The sequence below is a fragment of the Chrysoperla carnea genome, chromosome 1, assembly GCF_905475395.1.
Source record: "Chrysoperla carnea chromosome 1, inChrCarn1.1, whole genome shotgun sequence".
NCBI classification, from domain to species: domain Eukaryota; kingdom Metazoa; phylum Arthropoda; class Insecta; order Neuroptera; family Chrysopidae; genus Chrysoperla; species Chrysoperla carnea.
This window is the reverse complement of record NC_058337.1, coordinates 34,152,352-34,173,341: the sequence shown is the minus strand read 5'-3', so window position 1 is coordinate 34,173,341 and position 20,990 is coordinate 34,152,352. Positions and strand designations below refer to the sequence as shown.

At 26.9% G+C, this 20,990-nt stretch overlaps 1 long non-coding RNA gene across 1 annotated transcript; it reads right to left on the bottom strand.

Moving 5' to 3' along the window:
• Positions 1-1,638: 1,638 nt before the first annotated feature.
• LOC123305383 lies at positions 1,639-17,572 on the bottom strand. The gene is made up of 3 exons (XR_006536840.1): positions 17,562-17,572; positions 11,406-11,409; positions 1,639-1,701 (listed from the first exon to the last, which is right to left on the bottom strand). It is a non-coding gene; the product is annotated as an uncharacterized LOC123305383 (long non-coding RNA).
• Between the last annotated feature and the right edge of the window lie 3,418 nt (positions 17,573-20,990).

Below are 20,990 nucleotides of genomic sequence, written 5' to 3'. Positions count from 1 at the left end.
ATAAAAGCCATAAGATAAGATGAAATATGCTACCTTATTTTCAACAACGTATAGTGAACTTATGAGTGAAGTTATTGAAGTTATCATCGAATTCGACAATAATTGGCATTCTATGAAATACTTTTACTTATGAAGTTTTTTGAACAAGTAACCATGTTCAATTTCGTAATAAAGACACAACAAGCTCATATTTAACTTGCAATGTATTTATGTTTGTTCGAATGAAATCTTGCAGCTCAATTTTGAATCAGATATCTGCAATCGATTGAGCTGAAATTTTGTATACACATTTAGTTTTAATGACAATGCCTTTTTATGGCAATTATACCTTAAAGAATAAGCTTTCAGCAGAAAATAATTTGGTAGAAGTCACTCATGCATGAATGACTATTTTCTTCTTTTAAGTTCAATAAAAGCTTCTCCTTTAAAAAGTATTTTTATTAAAATTTTTGTTTAAATAAGAAAGCTGCCGCTGTGATAATGTTAGGTTGCATCTGAAATAAGCTGTAGAACACCCAAAGATAATTTTTGAGGCAAATGGTAAAAAATGGGAGGTTTAATGTTGAATACAAAAACGGTCTGTGCAAACATTGGAAGTTTATCCCGCAACAGTTTCAAAACGCTTTTGGAATGGCTGTGTATATGCATTCCTTTATTTGTTTAAGGAATACTTTTTATCATTATTTAACCGGAAATGTTCTTTAAGATATCCAAAGTATAGCGACATTGAATTTAAAATATTAAGATAAAACCATTCTCGACTTAGCCGTGTATGTTTATGAAATAAAAATGGAATGGCTTCTTTCCAAAACATCTCATAAGTTTTCATTGAAAAACAATTATGTACAAAAAAAAATATTAAAAACTGATACACTTTAATATTTACTATCTTGTGGCTCGATTACAATAGTTTATTTATTATATTGTTTAAAAAAAAAATGAGACTAAACCAATTGAGTGCGTTATTGAATTGTATCGTGTAAACTTAAAGATATGTAAATTTTTAAATGATTGATGCGTGTAGCACGATATCGGAAAAAACCTCTTTTTTTTTTTATTTGTAAATATGTATAATAGGATCCTTGAAAGATTTAAATAATAATTAAGAATTGAGTAAATATAATTTTTGAAATGAAGTAATATCTTATGAATTTTAAATTGTAATGGTCAGTTTTAAAATATGCTAGGATTTAAAAAAAAATGTATAATTTATGTACAAAATTGAACTTTCAAGTTTTATGTTAGTTTTGAAGTCTAGAATCGACTGGTTTCTTCATGGATAATATTGTTTCTCTTTGAATTTTTCAAATTTGTAGTCAGTATTGACGAATACCTATACATTGACTTTATTAAAGGAAAAATATGGTACTCTGAAGGTATACAATAAGGTGGAACATTTTAGTCTTTAATGGCAAATAGCTCGTTTTGTTGTTAATTAATCAAAAAATAGCATAAGTAAAAGTTGCTGAAAGAGCTGAATGGGGGACATCATGTTTTGACCTCGGATTGGACCTAGTTCTCTGGGTAGCTTTAATAGTCAATTAAAATACTAAAACGTAAGAGATAGGAGAACACTTTAAATTAGAAAGTTGATCCTCATAAGAAAAGTTTTAAAAATATGTCATTATTGCCTTTAATCGAAAGAAAAGACGCTAGCCACAGAAAAATCCTTTGTCCGAAATTTGTCAAGGACAATAGAGGCTACTCAAATGTGCCCGTGACATTGACCTAAAATTCTAGTTTCGAGGTAATTTGACCTTGATCTTCAAATGATCTTGAAAATTTACCTAAACTTAAAAGTTACTAACAGAAACGAATGATATTTATTGTCCTTGATAACTCTTGCCTTAAAAGTTTTTCTAAAGCTAGCGTATTTTCTTTCGATTAAATGCAATAATGATATATTTTTAAGTCGCATTTCAGCTGAAAGTCATCAGTTTTCAAAAAGATGTTTTAAATAAAACAAGTGAAAACAAACAATTGACTGAGTCAATTGTTGAAATACCATGCATAGTCAGTGTTGATTTCTTTATCACATAGCACATACAAACATGTGACACATACATAACTGATAATCAAGTATAGTACATATTATAAAATTTCCGCCTAATTTGGACCCTTACGGGTAAACAGTGATGTTTACGAAAAAAAGGTTTTAAGCTAAAATTATTTAGTTTTACATAAAGAACATTTTTTATATTTAAACTTTTCTTCTATCTCTAACGGTTTTTAAGATGGGACCTGCAGAAACAAAACCGTATGACCTATATTGCTCATTTACGAACTCAACTTTATACGTCCTGAGCACGCTATAAAAATTTCAGCTTGATATCTCTTTTCGTTTTTTAGTTGTGGTGTCCAAAGAACCGGACGCGGACTACTTAGGTGATTTTATGAACACTTATACCCAAATTTTGTTCGTAGCTTCATTATTACAAACTTGAGACTAAACTTAGTATACTTTTTTTTTATATTTTATATATACAGAATATAAAAAGCTTAATATAAGGAAACTTATTTTCCTATTCTTTTGAATGCAAATGAAAACTCAAGCGTTTGCGGTACATAAACAATTTTCGCTTTTAGTATCGAAGAGGTTTTGTACAAGAAACGTTTGTCTTTGGCTAGCCAAATTTTTGTAGCGGTAGTTAAATATTTATTGTGGGAAATCTAAACACATATTCACAAATAGTACAAATAAAAAATCAAATTGATCATCATCTCAGAATTTATCGACATTAATCTTATATTATCGATACATAAAGACAAATCTATATAATTAGAAATAATCAATATATAATTATTTGTGTATCTAACATATATATTACATTTTTTCCCTAAATTCTTAAAGATACCTATGTGTTTTATTGTGGCGCCGCGCCGACTTTTTATATGTTTATAATAAATAGATCGATGGACGGACCTCTTCTACTTGTGTGTTGATGTTTAATGATGATACATCTAATAGGCACACGGTACAATGACGCGATATAAAAACATTTGTAAAGTCGTCTTAACTCTTAACCTTTATAATATTATAATTATTATGTGTGTTGTTGTATTTTTATTTTGTAGGCGGATTAAAAAATCATTTTATTATGATATGTGCACTGTAGTATTAAAAATATACTACAAAAAAGTTTTAAATATTGAATGATTTATTACGATTGATAATTCTTCTACAATATCAAATACATAAATCATTCTTTCCGAATTTCTGGTCTAGCTAGACTTCTGGCATTAATTCCGATACATTGCGAAGGCGGAAAATAATTTATTTACGAATGCGATATCTTTTAGAATTGGTTTGTACTTTGTAGAAATTCCTGTGGTTTAAATATCAATAACTGTAAATTCTATTATTCTGTGTCAGCCAAACTTTTCGGATATTATGGCCACTGTTAAAGATAGTGTGACCAATTATTTTTTGACGATAGTAGTTTAAAATGAAAGGCTTCTCAATTCGCAATTTTTGAAGTGAAAACTTCTTTTGGGTGAACAAAAATCATTGAACTCGCGTCATTGCATGTTTGTAATTGAACTCCTACTAAACGGATGGACCAATTTTGATGAAATTTTGTGTGTGTGTGTGTTCAATTGGATGCGAGAATGGCTTAGATTTACAATTCAGTCCACTACAAAATGTTTTTCGGGGTTCCACACAAAAAAATTAAAACCCATGAAATAAATGGTGGAAACGCATATAAATGATGTATTACATTACATCTTGCTATTCAAATATATTTATTTGCGCTCCCACCACATTAATCTAGAATTGTTTGAATAGTATTCCGGTATTATTTATTATTATTCAGGTATTGTGAATAGGTATTTATTAGAGCTATATGCGAGCGCAGCGTGCTCCACTGCCTATGACTCCAGTCAGTCTGAAGGCCACTTATTCCAAACTTTAAAGTTTTCACTTCCGTCGACAGACTATCTTTTTTTAATCTGTAATTTCGTATCTTACGTTCAACATCATATTGACCTACTTATGCAAGAAAATTTGGAAGACGTTTATAAAAGGTGATAGAAAAAAAACTCCGTAAGACCTGGGTGGTAGTTGGTGCAAAAAGGCATCTTTCTACAAAATTGAGGATAAGTCAACAAAAAGCGAACCTTTTATTCGCAACATGATTTTACTAAACCGAATAAATACTATTTTTGTCCTTTCTCTAGAATGTTTGAATCTCAAATACGAGTAGAGCATTTAGTATGTTCGAAATGGCAAGAATGTTTTCGTAAACGCAATTTTGATGCTAGAAATAATCTGATCTCATGCTTGCTTCACTGTTTGATGGGAAGTGCTCTGGTCACCCTGTTTTGCTGTGTACAATTATATGGAAACAGTATGTTAATTTTATGTTATTTTAAATGAGTAGAAAATTGATGTGAAAAATCTTATGACATTCTGAAAATTTAGATAATAATTATTAAGTGCTAAAAGGTTTCAAGCATCGTGCCTTTTGTCACTTTTTAAACTTAAAATTCAACGAAATAAATTCGATAAACATATACTTTTTTTCTTAATTAAATCATTCCAAATTATTTAAACTTTTATGGTTTTTTTTTTCTACTAATATCGATGACGAATGTACGTCCCTTAATTATAATTCCAAAACTAAAAGAATAATCAAAGAACAAATTAAAAATTTTCTTTCTGCATGTTTCCAAAGACTGCATTTTATTGACCTGTGTATATAACTTGTTCTGTGTAATTGAATCTCCCTGAAATGTTAAACTCTAAACGTTACAATTACTCAATTTTTTTTTTAATAAATAATATACAATTACTGTAGATACGTTTGCCAACGATCAAAAATTTTATATGCTTGAAGCTCTTGAATCTTGATTTCTATTACTTCATAGGAACTGTAAGATTACGGGTGGACATTTCGCAATTTTTTCAATGGTTAAAGCATTTTATACAGGTTGTGCGTTTTAAAACTTGATGCTGCCTGATGTTTGCAGTTTTTATTTTTTACCTTTTAAATCGATCAACTTGTAAATTGAATACCTACATAATATATACCTGAACTGAAATATATTTATATATTCTTTTTATAAAATACTTGTGATATGTCAGATTCTAAACTTTAACAAAACTTTCAAACAACGTTAACGTATGTATAAGGGTCGGTGGTTTTTGTGTTTTTATTTTTAAAATAAAAAAATATGTTTAACTTGTCAAATCTATATCTTATGTGAGATATGAACCCTTTAATTAACTGACCTTTATACGCAATTATGATTATATACCACATCATGCAAGATTATTCACCTACGCCTTGCCTTTTATCTTATTTATATACAAGTATACTATCTATGTCCTTTTTTTTTTGAAGTTCAGGTAAAATTATGTGTGTACGGTATTTTTGTTTTTAGAATTAAATAAAAAAAAAACTTTAACTAAATTACCTTTGTTTTCTTTGAGATTAATGAAGCATTTATTTATTTCATATTAGTTTGTTTTTAATTTATATTTGATTTAATTACTTTTATAATGAGGCCGAATCTAAGACGCTATGAGCTTAACTATAATATGAGCAATTAATCCGAGACCGAAATATTTTATTTTAAATGGAACCTACATTCAAAACAATCGGAAAACGTTAAGTATTTTTTCCTTTATATATGTACTAATTATGCATCAAACTTTTTATATTTCTCATATCTCGATTTTTTAGGCGATATATTAGCCTGCCATAAATTGAATTTGGCTTTTTATTTTTCTACATCAAAATATTTCTTCTCCAAAATTTTTCAATTTAAAAAAATGTTTTTAATTCAATCTTAAAGTATTTCTACTTAAATATATTTCTACTTGTTAAGGACTATATTATTTATAATATGTCTACTCCTAAGTAATATATTACTAAGCAGAAAACCTAAACTTTAATTCTTTTCTACTCCAACATAATAGTAATTACTACTCTCAAATATTTCTTTTTACTTTTAAAGAACTTCTATTAATTTTAGTTACACATTGTTTACCAATCTTAATATATATATTTCTTGTGAGCGTGTGTATGTAATTGAACTCCTCCTAGACGGCTGGACCGATTTTGATGAAATTTTTTGTGTGTGTTCGTGGAGATTCGAGAATGGTTTAGATTTACAATTTGGTCCAGTACAACTGTTTTTGAGGGCTCCGTACCAAAAAAATGAAATTTCATTAAATGGTGGGAGCGCATATAAATCATATCACATTATGTATACTATGTGTACTATGTATTTTTAATAGTATTCAGGTATTGTCAATAGGCATTTATTAGAGCCATATGCGAGCGCAGCGAGCTCTACTATCAAAGGTAAGGCCAAAGGTCGAAGGTCAGGCCACTCCAATAAATAGGAGTTAAATTGGGGTTTAGCGGAATGGGTTTAGCGGACAGGCTAAACGTAGTATAGGTATTCATGAATTGGAGTTATGTTTTTACGGGACAACGTCCGTCGGGGCCGCTAGTATATTATATTTCATTACTCTTCATTTTATAAGTCTTAATTTTAATTTTCCATTCTTCGATTAAGTCCAGCCCAAAATTTTAATCTTTTTTCGTAATCAGCATGTTTTAGCACTTTTGATTTTTCTATGAAACCCTTAAAATATCCACGGAAACAAATAATAAAGATAGAAAAAGTGTTAAAAATAAAATTATAAAGCAGAAATATTTATTATAAAGCAGAAGTATTAAATTTAAGAGTATAATTTTGTTTGTTATTTTTCAAAGTAGATATATTTTTTGTTAAGTAGAATTATTTAGAAGTGAGAAAATATAATTCTCAAATGGTAGAAATATAATTGAATAGAAAGTATTTTAGAGTAAGATAATATAATTTAAAAGTAGTTTTATTTTAGTAAGCAAATTTTGGAGTATAAAAATAAAAACTAGGGTTCTTTTTAAGTCAGCCATGACCATGTAGGTATATGTATTTATATATAAATATAATGAAATCTTTTCATTCCTTTTTTATCCTTATTATCCCAATTCATTGCATCCAATGACAATAATATTGTATCTTCCATCTGGTGTCTTCCATAATGAAATTAGACAGTTATAGTATCATTCATAATGGAATAAGAAAGTACAATACTAACTAGGAATTTAATTGGTGGAGGTGTTGAGCAGTCATATATCTATTTAATGAACTTCATCGCTAGTTTTATTAGGCTCAAATTTTATAATTGAAATTTTAACACATTTTATTGAAATGCCAACCGAGTTTTCACTGGAACACACTATCATTTGTTACACGACTGTAATTGTTTACGGATAACTGGTTCGCTAGTAGTCGGAAAAAATGATTTTTTTATATTTGTTTTTTATTTCATATTTGAATAACACAAAATTGATATTCAGCAATTTTCAGCTTGTGGTACGATACAAAATTTGCTGAGCTCCATAAGTACATTCTACTTTTTCATTTACGTTTGGAAATTATATCGATATTATTCCTCATTCAACGTAATGCAAGTTGGTGTAGAAGTCGATATGAGTCTTCAGGTATTTGAGAAATACGCTTGAAAAATGCTCTATAAGTTTAAAATACCATAGAAGACCTTTTTCGTGAAGAATTTTCAAATATTTCATTGCAGTTTTTTTATTTAAGGAGTGATTTTTAATCATGGTGTTTCTTATTTTTGATAAATATTTCATTTGAGGCGTTCAAAAATTGTTATTGCTACTTAGATGAAATAAATATGGAAATAATACTGAATGTCGAGTTTTGAGTTGAATTGAAATATATATAAAATAGATACATATTTATTTAATAATTTTTCGGCTATGATTTCTGAAATTTTCATAACTGGAGATATTTCTATACTATACAGATCTATAATATTAAAAGGAAAAACATAGAATTAAATTATTTACATACATGCATTGTAAACTTTGTATCTGTAACCCGTCGGATTTTTATTCTTTGAAAGTTTGAAATACCAGCACTTTTCCGTTACATATTTTTCAGACCACAATTTCTGGCTAGATATCTTTGGATGTGTTATTTTGAACAGATATAAAAGCGTAGATATATCATTGTAAATATAATTGATCTCAGAAAGTAATCCAATAATTTATTGAAGTTAAATATATTTTTTGTAACTTTCGAAGAAACTTTTTCAATTTAATGAAGAGTTACCTAAAATTTTCAAATATTTCTTTCTTCTTTACACGTTATTTTGCTCCGTGGCACGATAGCAAACCATTAACTCAAATTTCTGACAATAAATTTTACGAAAAAAAATTGATTTAATCTATTATTTTTTTAATTTATTTGGCGTTAATTTGTAACCAACCATAATTATATCGATTTGTAAACTATCTAATTACGTATGGCCCTATAAATTTTTATGATGGTTGAACGGGTAAATAAAAAAATTATGAAAAAATTTCTTTGAGGAATTTGTGGACATAATAATGTGTGTATAAATATTCTAGTTGGGGGGTCTTCCCTGCACCAACACCAAAAATACAAACTATTTTCGCTAACTGCTTGTATTAATAAATTTTGATTATTAACATTTTGATTATTATTAGATTCATCGTCCTGGTAATACTTATCGATGATCCTACTTCGATAATTTAACAATCGACAGAACTGAGATTTTTATAGCTGTATATCCACTTGCACCCCACTCTGTATTTACACTGATTTTTTCTTTACATATATACTTTTTTTTAATAGTTTTTGGAAATATCTGTTACAGTAAAATGCAAAATCCTCAATAACTTTTTAAATCCTACTATTCAGCCAATTTACGAATTTCTAATATTTCTTTATAAATATTTATTAAAATATTTGCAAAAATTTCCAGTATTCCTGTGACAACTTTATTAATTTTCACAAATCTTAAATTGGTTACATTAAATTCTTTTATATGAGACAGTAAAATACAATTTTTAACATTGTAACGTTTTCGATTTACAAAACCAGATATTTGAAAAAAATTTTTATAAAAAGTGTTAAATTACACATGTAAACAATTATTTTACATGACAACAAATATCTTATATCCCTCAATAAACATCACTTAAGTATAATAACAAAAAAAAAAATTCAATAGTTTAAGTAACATCTGCTTAAATAAAATATATACTTTCATAAACTCCGCCTTAATAAATAAATTCTACACCAATGAAATTTGTAATAAAGTAACACTCTTAACCAATCAAATATTAAGTACTGTATTCGAGAGTGACTTAAGTACACAATTTTCCCAACAAATACAACTGAAATTGAATATGATACAAAGCATAATTTTAATTGATAAGAAACTTTTTTTTAAAAGTTACTTAGCCAAGGTTATTCTATCTTTTTTCAAAAGGTCAATTACACTTAAGTCATATAATACTTACTCTTTTTAACATATTATTACATAATATATTCTATCGCATAAAAGTGATTTTAATTATATTCCATTTCTATTTACAAAGTGAGATAGATTTCCAGTTTATTTAATATATTTTCAAATAAAGAGGGTAGAATGATTTTGTGCTAGTTCGATATGTAGTCATCTTTGTTTTTAATAAGTTTTCATGGGCTGGGATTAAAGAAAGAGGGAATGATTGAAATGACTTAAGTTAATTATAGATATTTTATTATATGTTTAAGATGTATTGGTTTGTTATATGCTTTAAAGATGTTTCAAAGCCAGTTTGTGTTAACACTTAAAGGTTCGCTGACGGGTATATGCCTATTGGACTATCCCCAAAATATTCTATAGCGCCTACAACAACAATATATTGTTTTTGGAGACGAGTATCTTGTTGTTTTTTAGTGCCTTCAAGTTATTCAAAAGTGCAAGGTGCATGATTTCATTATAATAAATAAATGCTTACGGGATTTTATTGTTGAGTGTAGGTGTTTAGGAAATTTTTTTTTTTTTTGGATTTTTTTCGTATTGTGAATATTTTCTTTATTTTTAATTGTGTTTTAAAAATCGTTTAATAATAAAAAAAATGAATGATTTTTTTGAGTGATTAGTTTGAAGTGTTATTTTTTTTAATTTTTTTTATTTAATTTTTTCAAAATGTATATGGTATGTGAAAAATCGTTCGATTATATTTATAATGTAAATAATTTTTCTTTATTTTTTTAATTTAATTAATTTTAGAATAGAAAATTAGTTTTGACATAGTTTATGCCCAATTATATCATTACAAAAGCTTTCATATTCCTGAAGGAAAACGAGACTATCATACTAAGCAATAATTTTGATTTTTAACCATTTCAATTCAAAATTATTTTGACAAAGTTCATCTTACTTAGTCAAAATTTTTGCGGGACAATTGAGAGTATGGTGGATTTTGCTATGAATCCTAAGTTCTGTATAATTATACAATCAAAATTTTTGCTTAAAATGTGTAATATGTTACAAGTTAAATCCATTTGTAATGATAAATTAAACAACCCCCCGGCTACGATAATGTAATAATTTATTATTAAACCTAGAGGCGACAAATTACTTAAACTTGAAAACAATAAATTTAATATCCAATCACATTATTCCGTTGCATTGTATCTCTTAGCTATACAACCATTTAATGTTTCATAAAAAGCACAGCAAGGCAAATGTAAACAGCGAAATATTGATTTTGAATCATGAATGAATTGAGCTGGCAAAATTTACAAAAACAAAATCCCTAAATTGAATAATTATTTGCCTTTCGGGTAAAAAATTCTGTAAAGATTCAAATTTGCATAATCATCCCTTGGGGTATAAATAAATATTACACAGATCATTTTTTAATATATACAGGACTCAATAATTGAGCCATGTTTTTAATACCAAATGAAATGATTTCCTGTATAAAAATAACTATTTATCTGATGATTGGCACAAAAAATGAGACAATTATTTTATTTCATTAAAAAATTTTCTTTTAATATTTCAACTTTTCATTTGAATAAAAGTTATTCAATTTAATCATTATTGAATTGCGATTTAGTTCTCGCAGCTTCTAAAATCGATTCTAGAGAAATTGACTTGATTTCGATCTATCAATGCTTCGATTAATAATTTTATTACGATTACTATGTTATTTTTATGATATTAGATGATAAAACTTTCAATAATTAGATAATAAAACATTGTTTTTCGAGAATACCCTGGTATAGATATTATATAATACGGTTTTTTGCTTATGTAGATTCTATTTTTTTAATATTTAGTGCTACTAAATTTTCTTCAATTACGTTACTATTGACGCAAATGAGCGATGCATTTCGAAAGTTTGTATCTTTGCTTATCTATGACATCCACGCGAATGAACTTATTCGTTGGTTTATTCGGGATAAATTTTAGATATATTTGATAGTCGGATTATCTGTTTGAACAGCATCGGGATTTTTTGATTCCAATTTCGATTTATATTGACTTACTTACCTGCCCATATGGTATGAACAAATCTAAACAGATCTGTTAACGAACCGAAATTGGTATCAGAAGAAAGATACTTTAATTACAAAAATAATGGTATAGGTTTGCCTGAAAAAAACCGTTCATGTTAAAAATATATTAAAATTAATTTAATTAAAAATAGCCATGAACACTTTTCGATAGAAAAACTATGATAGGATTGTAAAAAAATCAATTTTCTTTTTTAACTTCCTGTCACAAATAACTTAAAGCTTTTCGTAGAGATTTTTAAATTTTATAATGATTTCAATTGTGTTAAGGCAATAATTTATTTATCAATAAATTTTCCCAGTCTAATGATATAAACATAAAATGAAGTATAATTGTTTCATTCTAGTAGCCAATCAGTATATAACAATAAGAAAATTATCTTATACAATTTGCAAATAAAACATAATTGTTTTTAATGTTTAAGTAATTTATAGTTACATTACTATAAACATGGATATTTAAAGTGAAAGTACCTGTAAATCGAATATAATAATATAATAAATATACCTAATATTGTAGAAATTTTTATCCATTTTATATACTTATTTTAGTATATAAATATATATTATAATTGTATAATTATGGTATATCAAATATATTTTTGACTGAATGATGATAGCTGTATTTGAAATATTTTTGACATTTTAATACATGTTTGTATTTATTAACTAATTAATATAGTCGTTAATTTAATTTAATATTTAAAATATATTACAATCGATTTCTAATTTTTTGATTTCTTAATGTTATTAAGTACTTATAATATATTTATTAAATTGTAGATACCATCTTGTTTGTAGTTTTAAATTATAAATCATCCTTGGTTAAATTTAAAGCTCAAGACATTTTCATCTATTTAGCAATTAAGCTCAATAAGCTCCTATTTTTGAAAAAAAATTATTTAAATATGCTCTTGTCTATTAAGTTTACACAAATTTATTGAGTTTACGGAGTAATATTTTAGAATAATTTGAATGGTTTTAAAAAAGTATTTGTATTTTTTGTGCTAAAACTTTTCTTCTACCTCTTGAACATTATCAAAGGTTTGAAAATTATTATTTTTTAAATTGAATCCGGAATATACAACATTTCAAAACGGTATATCTTTTTGTTTCCAAACTTTCGTAGTTTCGAGCTGATGAGCAAACGGATTGGTAGAAATTTTCCAATATGGTAGTTGCCTCATGTCAAATTTGCCATATTAACATAAAAATGTAAAACTGGACTTGATACCGTAACAAAATTTGGAAATTAAATTAAAATTTATTATAAAACGAAGAAGTTATGAACATTCAAAGATTGTTACCCATCTTCTTTTAGCAATACTACTAAAAGCAACTTCACTTTTCTGGCCGTCTATTGACTCATTTATTATACCCTCAGCTTATTTTGCGCATTTACGAACAATCAGTTGTACAAGAAAGTGTTTCCTTCAGCTAATGAGTTTTGAATCGTCTGTTTTTACTACTTTTTATATATTGTTCAATGAAATTGTTCAATTGTGAACAATTCCCGACTCTTCCACCATTTTTATGAAAACGAATAGGGAATATTCATGTATTTTTTTTATATTTTTAATTCATTGTTTACACCGCTATAACAAAGTAAAAAATATAAATATTGCTTAAAAATGCTGTAATTGAATGTAAAAAAATATTTAAAATACATTATAATTTTGAGATATTTAAACGCAGTTTTTTGGAGCTCTCTATTGATGACGTATAAGTACCTGATCTGTCAATTGGTGACAGTTCAATTGTATAATTTATACTTTAAAAAAATGAATTTACAACACAGAATTTACACTCGTTATTATTAAGTTTTCTAATAAAAAACCATGGAATAGTGTAATTTAATGAAATACCATACAAAATGTAAGTAATTAATATCATACAATATACCAACAAATTTGACAAGTCCGTACTACGATGTCACGTCCGTATAAAAATTTGAATTTCCGTTTTAGAAATTTTTAAATGCCTCCACTGAATTTGTACTTTTATTAACTAATTTTAAGTAATTAGAAAGATATTAATTACTAAAATAATGGTTTAGTTGAAATGTCCAGTCATTAAAGTTACGGAAGAAAAATATTTGAACCAAATTTAAATTTCATGAATATTCCCTATTAAGAATTAAAAAATTGACTGTCAATATTTTGCAAAATAGTTATCGTTAATAGAAATAATAAAGATAATATTTTCTGTGCGTATAATTTTGATTAAAAATCTATAATAGTTTTGCAAAGAAATCTTTTTATGTTATATTTCTGACCTGCTTAAGGTTAAACCCTTGTAAATATTTTATATTGCTAATGATCCATAACAATGTTTTTGGTTTCAAAATAAAATATCATTTAGTCAAATATAAAGGCGAACAAAACCATAACTAATCATACAAACATGCAGATACTCCGTTAACCAAAAAACCACAAATTAATTATTCAATATTTATTGTAAACTAAAGTATACAAACAAAATGCATAGATTAAAAATTAACCTTTTTTATGTTAGCTACAACAGTTTCGATGTACGAAATTTTAAAACACAATCTCTTGTAAAAACTACTATACAAATTTTCGTTATGGATACACTGATTCCTACAACAACAATAGAATAAAAATCATTTATTTAAATTTTTTTTTAATATCGATATTTTGGCAAACGACTACAAACCAATAATGCGATTAATTCTTTGTAAACCCATTTTTGGAAACTTAGCTATAAAATGTTCTGAATCGAGTCGTTTCGACTGTTTTGAGGATACGATGCCACTGAGAAACACACAGACGTACAGATAAACACGTTTAACATACAACACTCCTTCTGAAATCAATATCAAAGCTATCGGCAAGGATATCAGATGAGATAAAAGTAATACTTAGAGAGCTATCATTTTTTGGGACAAATTTCACATTTCGAAATGAATGGAGTCAGGTTTATTTGACGATTCATTTCCATAGTAATTATCTATAGGTTAAAATTATACGTCATAATTTTTCCAAACTGAATAAATTTTGAAAAACCGCCAATTTTTTAGTTTTTTCGGGTACGGAACACTAGTCTCGCATTTGAAACATAGCTAAACACACTCTCCGTTAAATTACCTTCCAACTGAAATAAAAAAAAATTGGAGACACTATAATATTTGATTTTGCTTTAGGGAATTTTTAATTGGGAAAAAAAATACTCTAAATTTTTGATTTTTAATACATTCTATACATTAAAAATCAAAAATCTAGTGTATTTGTTTTTCCCGATTGATGTTTTACCGAAGATCGTGTGACAATAAAACAAGCAGATTTGAAATTTTCCAAACATAATAGAAGTCGATATTCTATTAATTAAATGTTAAGTAGAATTTAAAAAAAATTTATTAAAATAAAATAAAATAAATTATTTAGACATCTTTTAAAATATGATTATGAAAGGAGTGCCTTTTACTAAAATTGTTTGATATTGATGCCTGCTTATAAAATAGTAAACCATAGGATAATATATATTATTTATAAATTTTATTCAGAATTTATGATTTATTAGTACAAATATTATTTTAACTTTTCAATATCTAATAAAAACACAATATTATGTTAAGTGTGAATTTAACTGCAGACTAAAAGGATTATAAGCTATTTGTTGAAACTAAAACAGTTTGAAATTAATACTTTTTGTCTCTATCAAGGTCCTACATTAAAGCTTCAGAACTGAAATTCTGCAGATGCAACTGGACCTTATCACTTTTACTGAAATTATCGCCGAAAAGCAACCAGAAACAATCGTTTGAATTCAAATCAAACGGATCTTTCATAATTTAGGATACGTCATCAGTGCAAATATTAATTGTGTTTCCAATGATTGCTTCTCGTTGCTTCTTCAGTAAAAATGTAAATGTAAAGTACAAGACTCGCATTTTCTTGGTCCAAGAAAATTAAAAGGGATAGTAAAAATTTCTTCAGATAATAAAAACATTTTTTGTGCCACGAAGTTTTTCTTGTCGCAAGTAAATTTGTTTTCGCAAGCTGCGTCGCAAACTTTTCTGCGTCAAGATATGATTTGCATACATTACATGTATGTTATACTAATGTTTGTAAAGCATATCGTCAGTCATTATAATATATGAAGAAAGAAGAGTTTTTATGAACGTTATTATGTATAAGACAAAGAAATAGACAATATATTGTGTGTGATATCACAGTATTTATTAGCTGTTTGTATGAATACGTGACGACGGCCAACCCTAGTCATCACAAACAATAAATAAGTTTCTTTGTCTTATACATAAAAACGTCTATATAGCCTTATAAATTGTGTACGCTGCCTTAATTAGTTCTGTTTCTCTATAATGTGTCTTAGGCAATTTCGAGATATTTAAATTTTAATTCGTTCGGTAATAAAATATATATACAAAATTGGAAGAGGGGATAGAAATAGAGCTTTTTAAATTTTGAAGTTTTAATATTGAGATAATCAGTGTTCTTCGTCGCATCTCGATTTTAAAGCCCAAAATCGCAAATTTCCTTCCTAACTCGATTCGATAAAATAACCTTGTTCATTAATACTACAGAAATAAATTAATCTGTAAAATACAATTTGAATACAATTTTTTTCTTGTTATTAATGGAGGTAATCGAGAAAATCGTTATTCTCGTCTCGATTATCAATAATTTCTGGCTCTTTTCATCTTAAAAACGTACTTTCTGACGTCAAAAATCGTTTCTATGGATTCTACTTGCATATTAGGTGCTTGTTATTTGTTACCTAATACACCTGAACCGTTTGGAATGTTATATATAATAAGTATTAGCGTCTTGTTTATAATGTATTCGTTGTGTGCGTAGTCATGGTAGGGATAATAAAATCGATGCCAGCGCTTTAAGTGAAAAATTTTGGAGATAAAGTGGGCTGTTATGACTAATTTGCAATTCTTTACATGTTAATGATATAGAAACTGTCAAATTAAAATGATTGAAAAACACTAATTAATTAAACTTAATGCATTAAAAATTGTGAAAATAAGAAATCAAATTGTACAAATATTATTTTTCAAATGTTAATTATCGTAATTATTTATTTAAATTTGTGAAACAAGAATATTAAATTTTAAATGTAAGTTTTCAATGCAATCCACACAATTATATATGCATCCATTAATTCTATAATTAAAGTAGTGTATCGTTGTCATGGAAACGAAATTCACGCTCGGAGCGAATATGTGTTTGTATTATATGTTAGATGACTTGTGTTGACATCACAAAACAACCGTAAATATTGAAATAATAATATCTATAATGCCTACACTACTCACAACATAGATCATTTAACATTCATCCAACTACTTACTTTAAGTTTTTTTTTTTATGAATTATTTAATAAAATGAATCAAATTAATTAATGTATTTAAAAAGCTGTATTACTATTTGCATGTTAACGTATGCTTACAATTAATTAGAGTTACATTCCATATAAGCCATATACTGTTCTATAAAAATAGGCCATGTAATTATCGTACAAGCATAACAGGGTTCTGTAATTTGCACTAATTGAAAAGTAGTTTCCTTTCGTCAAAATCTAGTTACTTGAAAAAAAAAATCAAAAAAATAATTATTTCTTTTGATTATACAGAAGTCATTTCAAAAAAATTGTATTTATCTTAATTCGATTTCCCTACTTTTAAAAATATAATCGGGAAAGTTGAAACAAAGATACTACTATCAGTTTTTGGAGACTTTTTAAAACGATATGCTTCTTATAAAAAGTGGGCAACAAATGGCAAAGTTAAAAGGGTTTTAATATTCATGAAATTTGTTACACGGACGTACATGAAATTTGTAACACAGGTGAAAATATAAGAATCCTTTTTCATCTTTAATGACGGAACCCTTAATAAATCGAATTCTAAGCAAAAAAAAAGACGTTTCAAATTCAATCGTTGTCACTTAACTTTCCTCTGATCAAAAGAACAAAATAAACTGTATTTTAAAACATCAGTTGGATGATTCTGTGAGGAATTAAAGAACAAAAATGGTTGATACAATCGGAAAGTAGCTATTTTTCTATATGGACAAAAAATTGTACCAATACAGAAATTTCACCACCGTTCGTAATAAAAAAATATTATATTTCAGCGATGTATAGTTCACTTAATAAATAACTCTCTTGTTTTACTACTCCACTCGCATAAAACCTTTCCAGCACTTATTGTGATAATCTTTCGTAATATCCTCAATAAATTGGTTTTTTAATTAGAACCCTATTTTTAATTCTACGAGTTTTTAAATTATTATTAGTTTAATATTTATTTGCCACTAACATTATTCAGGCATTTATTTAATTAATAATCTTTATATCCTTCTTCAAGTTCAAGTTATCCACATACAAAATTCCATCAAAATTCATGAAAAATCCATGAAATTAAGTAAGGATATAGACAAAAATACTTAGCATTTATAATATTACTATCAAGTGGATTATTGTAAAGTGATTAGACCGTATAATGAATACACAGCTACTTAAAAAATATCTCAGTAAATTAGCCACGTGGATAATTGAACAGTTTTCACTATTTGTCCATCCATTGTGAATTGAATCGGTCAATTATTTTGCATGGAAAATTATTTCAACGTTTGTTCGTTCGTTCTTTCAACACTTTTCAACTTTTTTCTAAGCATTATGGAGATCTTCATTTTGGTGGGAGCGCAAATAAGAGCCTTAAACATATCCGTTTATAATACAAGTAAATATTTCAAACGTCTTCCACCAAAAGTATGTTACATTAGTATGTATACTTAATGTCACAAAAAATGCTCGTTTTACATATAATATGTAATTTGATGCATTTTTTGTGCAATTGAGTATATATATATATATATAGTTATAAATGAAACATTGCAGATTTACTGTTTCATAGCTTATTAAATTTTGTAAATTTGTCTCGTTTATGAAACATATTTCTAATAATTCACGTGTAAATTCCATAAAAGATAAATTTCATATTAACTTGTAAATGAACATATTTTATAAACAAAACCAAGTAACATTCTAAGTCAATCTCCTCAACGAGTAAGAAAACCAAGTTAGTTGCTTTGCTTTACTGTACTAGAGTGTGTGGTTGTATGTTATGAACCACAAAAAAGCAGTTAATTTAATATCCTAATGAATAAAACATTATTTTTTTAATAAAAAAAAAAAAAAGAAGCAGCAACTTGTATTACATATATCATAAAATGTATTTTTAATATTCATTCATATAAAGCGGCATAAAAATGTTCTACTCAGTAACTTTTCAAAAAAAAAAGATAGCTTATTGTAAGAGTTAAACAATAGTTTCAACACTAGAAGAGTATAAAGTCAAGATGATACCAGATGGGGGTATCCTTATTTGATCTTTTCTTAAGCCCATACAATGAAAAATAATTGTTGCCTGTATAAATCTCAAAATGCTTACTTTTTAATCAAATTGAGCAATAGGAAAGAAATTGGATGAATTAAATGACTGGACAAAAATGTATTGATCCGAAAAATATATCCTCTTAATTCTACCAAATATCACGTTAATCACGTCTATAGCATCGATTACAGATGAGTAGCTCTAAGAAAAAGAAATTATTCAAACATCACGTCAATCACCGTTGCTGTATTGCTCTACACCATCATAAAGAGTTTTAACGGATTAAAATTTTCCATGCACTGCCCGGATTAAAAATTCTGTTGACATTTGTTCAAACATTCCTAGAGCCAGGCAATACATTCCCAATGTTTAATACAACTTAATGCTTATGAATACTTATCCATTGATGATCAAGAACTTTTGCTAATCTTAAAGTTTAATGTTAAAAACCTGAATTCTCATTTTTAATGCGATTCCTTGCTTCAAATTTTTAATGCGATGGAAAAACAGATCAAATCACTCCCACAAAGAAAAATTTATATAAATACTAGAGTGATACCCACCCGCTTTGCTGGGTTTAAATGTAAAGATTATTGATAAAGATTGCTCTCGCTTATCCCCTTTCTATAACACTCGAAATAATGGTAAGGATTGTTTTACACAGGTAAAATTCATGTATGGTTTTCTATTGTTTTAAATGTATAATAGTAATTTTTCATTGAGTATTTCAAAGAGGATGGCCGTGAAATATTTCATATTGACTATTTTTACAGAAATCTGTAATTTATGGTAACGTCAAATGTCAAATTAATTTTAAATTTTGTTTTTTTTATATTAATATATCTTTATAAATTATATCTCATGTCTTATTCTGATATATCTGCTATATTGCGGTATAGTTTCATTAAAAACCATTCGCTAGTTTTAGCGTGAAAGCGTAACAAACAAACAAACATGCTTACTTTCGCATTTATATTATATAGGGATAGTTTATTATTGGTTAAAGAAAATAACCAATCAAGTCAACTTTGGCGAGAATTCCCTACTTTCTATTTTGATTTTACGTTTCTCTACAGCTTAGGAAACAGTGGATGAATATATAATAATTATTATAATTATTTGAATTCATAATCTTTACACTTTTATAAATACAGTTTCTTAATTCCTTTTTAACATTTTAGGCTATATCTTATCATATCACGTAAAAAGGGTCAAATAAATTCCCTTAAAATGAATTCCCGAAAAAATAAAAATGTATAATACATCCACAAATAATTTAGAAGAGAAAACCGCTTTACAGAAATACTAACTTTTAAAAATATCCACATATTTCTAAATAGTAAACTCCGCATACCTTTATGTGTGTATTATAATGTTATATACATGATATAATTATTAGTTATTATAAGGTAAAGAGAATAATGTGATCTGGAAGATTATATTTGTGGACCACATCTCCACATCTCTTCTTATTCTTCTTCTTTATTATAGCATGATAATGTATAGTTTCAACATTGAGTGAGTATTATACATGCGATCAAAATTTAAAGTTTTTGACATTCTTTACATTTTTAGGTAATTGTGTGTTTGTATCGCAACTATATAGGGTGGTTATTAGAGTTTTTTTTTTAAACTTTTTTTGAAACTTGATTTATAATTTTTAAGATTATATTTTGTTTATTTGATAATATAGTTTTAATTGTGTTCTAATAAAATATGGGACATTCTTCAAAAATGCTTAAAGAAAATAAATGTGAGATCAAAAGAATAAAACGATTTTAGAAAAGAAAAAATGCATATCTTTTACGTGATTTTTGCAGTGTTTACTGGTACTTTCTAACATAAATAATAAGCATAGATTGGCCATTTAAAGTCCACTAAAAAATCCGAGCGAAAATTAATTTATTCAGGTCTTTGTTTATATTTGTAAGTATGTTTGGGGGTTCCCACACAATACCCTGTAAATAGAAAATGATATGGATATATAGAAAATAAATTTTACTACAATTTATCGTCTTACCAGTTAAATCTAATAAGCATTATAAAAACATTCTTATTGCCATGAATGGTTTTATTACCAGATTACAAGCCTAATACAGATCTTATTTCAGAGAAACAAACCTCTCCCTCCCCCCAAGTGGTAGTTTTATTGTAAAAGTGAAAAAAAATTTGTAGCTTTCAAACAGTTAATTTT